This window comes from Coturnix japonica, unplaced genomic scaffold (assembly GCF_001577835.2).
Source record: "Coturnix japonica isolate 7356 unplaced genomic scaffold, Coturnix japonica 2.1 chrUnrandom887, whole genome shotgun sequence".
NCBI lineage: Eukaryota > Metazoa > Chordata > Aves > Galliformes > Phasianidae > Coturnix > Coturnix japonica.
In genome coordinates, this window is record NW_015440240.1 from 1 (window position 1) to 9246 (window position 9246).

At 54.2% G+C, this 9246-nt stretch overlaps 1 long non-coding RNA gene across 1 annotated transcript; it reads left to right on the forward strand.

Annotated features, from left to right (window-relative positions):
- The first annotated feature begins 686 nt into the window (after window positions 1–686).
- LOC107307770 lies at window positions 687–8711 on the forward strand. Its single transcript, XR_001552504.2, has 4 exons — window positions 687–782; window positions 2655–2725; window positions 4693–4745; window positions 8584–8711. It is a non-coding gene; the product is annotated as an uncharacterized LOC107307770 (long non-coding RNA).
- The last annotated feature ends 535 nt before the right edge of the window (window positions 8712–9246 follow it).

Below are 9246 nucleotides of genomic sequence, written 5' to 3' on the forward strand. Positions count from 1 at the left end.
AGTGGGATGGGGATGGCATTGGGATAGGATTGGGATGGCAGTGGGATGGGGATGGCATTGGGATAGGATTGGAATGGCATTGGGATGGGATGGGATGGGATGGAGATGGCATTGGGATGGAATGGCATTGGGATGGGATGGGATGGAATGGGATGGAGATGGCATTGGGATGGGGTGGAGATGGCATTGGGATGGGGATGGGATGGGATGGGATTGGATGGGGATGGCAGTGGGATTGGGATGGCATTGGGATGGGATTGGAATGGCACTGGGACGGGATGGGGATGGCATTGGGATGGGATGGGATGGGATGGGGATGGCATTGGGGTGGGGATGGAATGGCACTGGGATGGGATGGGATGGGATGGGATGGGATTGGATGGAGGTGGCATTGGGATGGGGATGGGATGGCACTGGGATGGGGTTGATAGCACTGATATGGGATTGGTGGCATTAGGATGGGGATTGGATAGAGATGGCACTGGGATGGGATGGGGATGGAGATGGCATTGGGATGTGCTGGGGTGGCATTGGGATGGGATGGGATGGGATGGGATGGGATGGGATGGGATGGGATGGGATGGGATGGGATGGGATGGGTTGGGGTGGCATTGGGATGTGTTGGGGCTGTGGCCATCTCTCCCAGTGGCACCATTGCCCATAACCCACCGTCCCCTTGTCCCCCACGTGTGCTGGAGGGGTGGGCACATGGTTGAGTTCAATGACTAATGAATTAATTCTCTCCTTTCCCCCTGCAGCCTGTTGGGAGACCTGGCCTCCAGGTAACTCCTGCCCCCTCCGTCCCCATTGCCCCCCAGTGTCCCCCATGGGGGGTTTATGGTGGGGGGGGGGCTGCAATGTGCCCCACCACCCACCCCAACCCCATGGATGGATTCCAGCCCCAGCTTCTTCCTCATATTCATCCCCTTCCTTGTGCCCCCCATGGAGGGGTTATGGGGGGGGGGGTCCCATAGCACTGAGCCCACCCCATAGGGCAGGGTATATACTATATATATATACTGGATCTATACTGAGCCCACCCCATAGGGCAGGGTATATACTGAGCCCACCCCATAGGGCTGGATCTATACTGAGCCCACCCCATAGGGCTATATCTATACCATATATATATACTGGATCTATACTGAGCCCACCCCATAGAGCTGGGTCTATTCTGAGCCCACCCCATAGGGCTGTGTCTATACTATATATATACTGGATCTATACTGAGCCCACCCCATAGGGCAGGGCCTATACTATATATATGTACTGGATCTATACTGAGCCCACCCCATAGGGCTGGATCTATACTGAACCCACCCCATAGGGCAGGGTATATACTGAGCCCACCCCATAGGGCTGGATCTATATTGAGCCCACCCCATAGGGGAGGGTCTATACTATATATATACTGGGTCTGTACTGAGCCTACCCCATAGGGCAGCATCTATACTGAGCTCACCCCATAGGGCTGGATCTATACTATATATATATACTGGATCTATACTGGAGCCCACCCCATAGGGCAGGGTCTATACTGAGCCCACCCCATAGGGCAGGGTCTATACTATATATATATATACTGGATCTATACTGAGCCCACCCCATAGGGCTGGATCTATACTATATATATATACTGGGTCTATACTGAGCCTACCCCATAGGACAGGATCAGCACCGAGCCCACCCCATAGGGCAGGATCTATACTATATATATACTGGGTCTATACTGGAGCCCACCCCATAGGACTATATCTATACTATATATATAATGGATATATACTGAGCCCACCCCATAGGGCAGGGTCTATACTATATATATATATACTGGATCTATACTGAGCCCACCCCATAGGACTATATCTATACTATATATATACTGGATCTATACTGAGCCCACCCCATAGGGCTGGATCTATACTGAGCCCACCCCATAGGGCAGGATCTATACTATATATATACTGGGTCTATACTGAGCCCACCCCATAGGGCTGGATCTATACTATATATATACTGGATCTATACTGAGCCCATCCCATAGGGCAGGGTCTACACTGAGCCCACCCCATAGGGCAGGGTCTATACTGAGCCCACCCCATAGGGCTGGATCTATATCATATATATATACTGGATCTATACTGAGCCCACCCCATAGAGCTGGGTCTATTCTGAGCCCACCCCATAGGGCTGTGTCTATACTATATATATATACTGGATCTATACTGAGCCCACCCCATAGGGCTGGATCTATACTGAGCCCACCCCATAGAGCTGGATCTATACTATATATATACAGGATCTATATTGAGCCCACCCCATAGGGCTGGGTCTATAGTATATATATACTGGATCTATTCTGAGCCCACCCCATAGGGCTGGATCTATACTGAGCCCACCCCATAGGGCAGGATCTATACTATATATATATATACTGGATCTATACTGAGCCCTCCCCATAGGGCTGGATCTACACCGAGCCCACCCCATAGGGCAGCATCTATACTGAGCCCACCCCATAGGGCTGGGTCTATACTCTCTATATACTGGATCTATACTCTCTATACTGTATCTATACTCTATATCTATACTGTATCTATATTCTCCATACTGGATCTATACTCTATACCTATAGTGGGTCTGTGCTCTGTGTGCAGTGACGTTGCGGTGGAGCTGCCCTTCACTTTGATGCACCCCAAACCCCGAGAGGAGCCGACGCACCGTGACGGTGAGTGACCCCATAACTGCAATGGGGACCCCACAACAACCCCCATAAACTGCAATGGGGACTCCCAATACATACCCCCCATCACTGCAAAGGGGACCCACAACACGACCCATAACTGTGCAATGGGGAACCACAGCACGACCCCATCAACTGCAATGGGACCACAGCAACCCCCCCAATAACTGCAAATGGGGACACAAACACGACCCCCATAACTGCAATGGGGACCCACAGCACAACCCCCCCATAACTGCATGGGGACCAAGCACGACCCCCATAACGCAATGGGGACCCGCGCACGACACCCCATAACTGCAATGGGGGACCCACATACACCCCCATAACTGCAATGGGGACCCACAGCACGACGCCCTCCCCATAACGCAATGGGGAACCCCACAATACAACCCCATAACTGCAATGGGACCCCACAACACGACCTCGCCATACACTGGCAATGGGGAACCCACAATACACACCCCATAACTGCAATGGGAACCCCAACACGACCCCCATAACGCACTGGGACCCACAGCACAACCCCCCATGCTGCAATGGGGACACCACAATACATCACCCCCATACACTGCAATGGGGACCACCAGCACGACCCCCATAACGCAATGGGACCCACGCACATACGCCCCATAACTGCATGGGGACCACAGACACGACCCCATAACTGCATGGGGACCCACACACAGACACACCACCCATACCTGCAATGGGGACCCCACAATAAAACCCCCATAACTGCAATGGGGACCCAACAACACACAACCCCCCATAACTGCAAATGGGGACCCCACAACAGACCCCCCATAACTGCAATGGGACCCACAGCACAACCGCCCCCATAACTGCAATGGGACCCACAACACGAGCCCCACATAACTGCAATGGGGACCCACAACACAACCCCCATAACTGCAAGGGAGGCGCACAGCACGACCCCCCCCATAACTGCATGGGGGACCCACACACGACCCCCCATAACTAGCAATGGACCCACAGTGCACAACCCCCATAACTGCAATGGGGACCCACAACACAACCCCCCATAACTGCAATGGGGACCCACAGCCAAACCCCCCATAACTGCAATGGGGACCCACACAGCACACCCCCCATAACTGCAATGGCGACCCACAGCACACACCCCCCATAACTGCAATGGGGACCCACAACACGACCCCCCCATAACTGCAATGGGACCACAACACAACCCCCATAACTGCAATGGGGACCCACACACAACCCCCTGCATAACTGGCAATGGGGACGCCACAACACGACCCCCATAAACTGCAATGGGGACCCCACAACACAACCCCCCCATGGCTGCAATGGGGATCCCCCACAAACCCCCCATAACTGCAAGGGACATCAACAACCCAGAGGGGACGCCCAGCACAACCCCCCTAATGCAATGGGACCCACAGCACAACCCCCATAACGCAGGACCAGACCAACTGCAATGGGACCCCACAACACAACCCCCCATAACTGCAAATGGGGACCCACAGCACAACCCCCATAACTGGCAATGGGGACCCACAACCAACAACCCCCATAACTGCAATGCGGGACCCACAGCACAACCCCCATAACTGCAATGGGGACCCCACGAACACAACCCCCCATAACGCAATGGGGACCCACAGCACAACGCCCCATAACTGCAATGGGGACCCCACAGCACAACGGCCCATAAACTGCAATGGGCGACCCACAGCCAACCCCCAATACTGCAATGGGGACCCACGAGCACAACCCCCAATAAACTGCAATGGGACCACAGCACAACACCCCATAGCTGCCAATGGGGACCCAAACACACGCCCCATAACTGCAATGGGGCCCACACCCCCATAAACTGCAATGGGGACCCCAAACACGACCCCCCCTGGACCCCCTATATCCCCTATAAACCCCCAGCCCATCTATAACCCCATCCTTCTATTCAGTTCCAGAGAACGAAGCTCCCATAGACACGAACCCTGATAGAGCTCGACACAAAGTAAGACCCCCCCCCTCACCCCATTTACCCCACCCCAGTAGCCTCCATGTCCCCACCCCATAGCGCCTCCCTCCGCCCCATAGCTCCATCCCGCACCCCATAGCTCCATCCCTGCCCCATAGCTCCATCCCCCCACCATTACCCCCCCTCACCCCATTACCCACCCCATAGCTCCATCCCCGCCCCATAGCCCATAGCCCCACCCCATAGCTCCATCCCCACCCCATAGCTCCATCCCCGCCCCATAGCTCCATCCCCACCCCATAGCTCCATCCCCACCCCATAAGCTCCATCCCCACCCCATAGCTCCATCCCCGCCCATAGCTCCATCCCGCCCATAAGTCATCCCCACCCCATAGCTCATCCCCGCCCATAGCTCCATCCCTGCCCCAGTAGCTCCATCCCGCCCCCATAGCTCCAGTCCCCACCCCATAGCTCCATCCCCGCCCACAGCTCATCCCCACCCCAAGCTCCATCCCCGCCCCATAGCTCCATCCCCCAATAACTCCACCCCACCATACGCTCCATCTGCCCCCATATCATCCGCCTACCTCATCCCGCCATAGCTCCATCCCCAGCCCCAACCCCCATAGCTCCATCCCACCCATTACGCCCTCGTTGCCGCCCCATAGCTCCACCCAACCACAGTCACCCCGCATCGATCCGCCAGCTCCATTCTCCCGCCCATAGCTCCATCCCACCCATGCTCCATCCCGCCGCCCATAGCTCCATCCCCAACCCATAGCTCCATCCCAACCCCATAGCTCCATCCCCCCATAGCTCCATCCCCGCCCCATAGCTCCATCCGCCCGCCCATAGCTCCATCCCTGCCCATAGCTCCAATCCCCACCATGCTGCTCCACCCTGCTCGCATCCCACCCCATAGCTCCATCCCCACCCATAGCTCCATCCCCACCCATACTGCCATGCCCCACCCCATAGCTCACCATGCTCCACCCGCCCCACATCATCTCCTTGGGCTCCTCATGGGGCTGCACAGCTCCATCCCCAAAGCTGGCCTGCTGAATTGCTGCCCCCCCACTAACACTGCCCACCCCACACGCTGACACCTAATTGCACCCTGACCCTAATTGGCAACACAAGACCCTAATTCACACACAGACCCTAATTGCACACCTACCCTAAATTGCACACAGACCCTTTCTGTTCTCTCCCCCCCCCCCCCCCCAACCCCTGGCTCCCTCATGGGCTTTGGCATGACAGGAGAAAGCACAGGTAAGAAGCACCCGACCCATCATCCATGTGTCCCCGATAGCGTCCGCCATAGCGTCCGCCATAGGTCCCCATAGCTGTCCCCAAGTCCCTTAGTGATCCCCTATTGTCCCTGATAGTGATCCCTATAGTGGTCCCCATAGTTGTCCCCAATAGTGTTCCCACTAGTGTCCCCATTAAGTGTCCCCATATTGTCCCTATCGTCGTCCTATAGTGTCGCCATAGTGGTCCCGTATAGTGTCCCCATAGCGTCCCATAGTTGTCCTATAGTATGTCCCATCGGGTCCCCATTAGTTGTCCCTATTAATACCCATAGTGTCCCACCATAGGTCCCATAGTGTCCCTATATTGTCCCATAACGTGTCCATAATGTCCCAATAGTGTCCCATAGTTGTCCAATAGTTCCCAATACTGTCCCAAATAGTGGGTCCATAGTGGTCCCGAATATGTCCCTGTGCTGTCCCCATAGTGTCCCCATAGCTGTCCCCATATTGTCCCTAGTGTCCCATAGTGTCCACCATAGTGTCCCCTATAGTGTCCCCATAGTGTCCCATAGTGTCCCTATAATGTCCCCATAGTAGTCCATAGTGTCCCCATAGTGTCCGCCATAGAGTCCCATAGTGTCCCATAATGTCCCCATAGTGTCCCATAGTGTCCCCATAGTGTCCCTGATAGTGTCCCCAATAGTGTCCCCATAGTGCCACCATATTGTCCCCCATAGTGTCCCCATAGTTCCCATAGTGCCCTATAGTGCCTAATGCTGTCCCCAGTAGTGTCCCTATAGTGTGCCCTGTGCTGTTCGCCATTAGTGTCCCCATAACTGTCCCCAATGTGGTCCCAATAAGTGTCCCATAATGTCCAGAGTGTCCCCATAGTGTCCTCATAGTGTTCCCATAGGCTGCCCATAAGTGTTCCATATGTCCCCATAGTGGGCTCCTCATAGTGTCCCCATAGTGTTCCCATAGTGTCCCCATCAATGTCCATAATGTCCCATATGTCCTATACTGTCCCCATAGTGGTCCCCATAGTGTCCCCATATTGTCCCCATAAATTCCCCATATTGATCCCATACTGTCCACCATATGTCCCCATAGTGTCCCATAGTAACCATAGTGTCCCCCATACAGTGGTCCCTAGTGCTATATGTTCCCCATAGTTCCCCATAGTGTCCCATAGTGTCCCATAGTGTCCCATAGTGTCCCCATAGGTCCCATAGTGTCCTTATAGGGTCTCCATAGTGTTCCATTAGTGTCCCCATAGTGTACCCATAGTGTCCTATGTGTCCCCATAGTGTACCTATAATGGTCCCATAGTGTCCCATAGTGTCCCTATAATGTCCCCATAGTGTCCCATAGTGTCCCATAGTGTCCCTATAGGTGTCCCCATAGTGTTCCCCATACGTGTTCCCTAAGTGGTCCCCATATTGTCCCCGCCATAGTTGTCCCCATATTGTCGCCCAGTAGTGTCCCCATACGTGTCCCATAGTGTCCCCATAGTGTCCCCTCATAGTGTTCCCCATCGTTGTCCCATAGTGTCCCCATAGTGTCCCCATAGTGTCCCCCATCCCCATAGTGTCCCCAGTCCCCATAGCGTCCCCATAGTGTCCCCATAGTGTCCCCATAGTGTCCCATCATGTCCGCCATAGTGTCCCCCATAGTGTCCTTTGGGGGCCCATATGTCCCCATAGTGTCCCCATCGTGTCCCCATCGTTGTCCCCATATTGTCCCCATTGTGTCCCTCGTGTCACCCATATCTGTCCCCATTGTGTCCCCATTGTGTCCCCATTGTGTCCCCATTGTGTCCCCATCATGTCCCCATTGTGTCCCTATAGGGTCACTACTGTGTCCCCATCGTGTCCCCATTGTGTCCCTATAAGTGTCCCATAGTGTCCCATAGTGTCCCCTAGTGTCGCCTATAGTGTCCCCATAGTGTCCCATAATGTCCCATAGATGTCCCCATAGTGTCCCATTAGTGGTCCCTATAATGTCCCAATATGTGTCCCATAGTGTCCCCATAGTGTCCCTATAATGTCCCCATAGTTTCCTATAGTGTCCCCATAGTGTCCCATAGTGTCCCCATAGCTGTCCCCATATGGTGGTCCCTTACGTGTCTCCAGTAGTGTCCGATAGGTGTCCCCATAGTGTCCCATAGTGTCCCTATAGGTTGTCCCATATTGTCCCCATAGTTCCCATAGTGTTCCATAGTGTCCTATAGTGTCCCCATAGTGTCCCCATAGTGGTCCCCATATGTCCCCATAGTGCCCCCATATTGTCCCTCATAGTATCCCCATAGTGTCCCATAGTGTCCCCTATAGTGTCCCCATAGTTGTCCCCCATGTGTCACCATCAGTGTCCCCATAAGTGTCCCTATATGTCCCCATAGTGTCCCTATAGTGTCCCCATATGTCCCCTTGCTGGGTGGCTTTGGGGCTGCAGGGGGGGGATATGGGGCTGCAATAGGAGATCCCAGTGCAGCAATACGAGGTTATGGGGTCACTTTGGGGCTGCAGGGGGAGGTTTGGAGCAGGATATGGGGCTGGGAGTATGGGCTCACTTTGTTGCCCCATAACCCCCATTTCTCTTATGTTTCCTCCCCCTTCCCCCAGTGACGACGACATCGTGTTCGAGGACTTTGCCCGGCAGCGGCTCAAGGGGATGAAGGACGACAAGGAGGATGAGGAGGAAGAACCAGCTCCCCCATGCTCAAACGACAGATAAAGCCCATGGCACAGCAACCTCATGCCACAGCAACCCTATAACACAACCCTATAAACATAACCCCTATAACATCAACCCTATAACAGATCACCCTATAACATCAAACCGCTATACACATAACCCTATGACAACAACCATCATGGACGCCTACCCCCCCACCCCACAACACGCATTTCAGGCTTTCTCTTGTTAGTTTATATTGGCTTGATGATGATGATGATGATGATGATGATGATGATGATGATGATGATGATGATGATGATTATTATTGTTCTCTACCCGTCCTGGATCAACCCCAGCAAATAGACCCCCAGCTGACCTGCTGACCCTACATTCATCCCTAGGGGGGACCCCTCTCCCATTCATCCCTATGGGGGGACCCCTCCCCATTCATCCCTATGGGGGAACCCAAGGCTCAGCCCACCCCCGTCCCCATTCATCCCTATGGGGGAACCCCATGGCCTCAGCCCACCCCATCAGCCCATCCCCCTCTTCGATTTCATCCCTAGGGGGGGACCCATGGCTCAGCCCACCCCTGTCATCCCACCCCC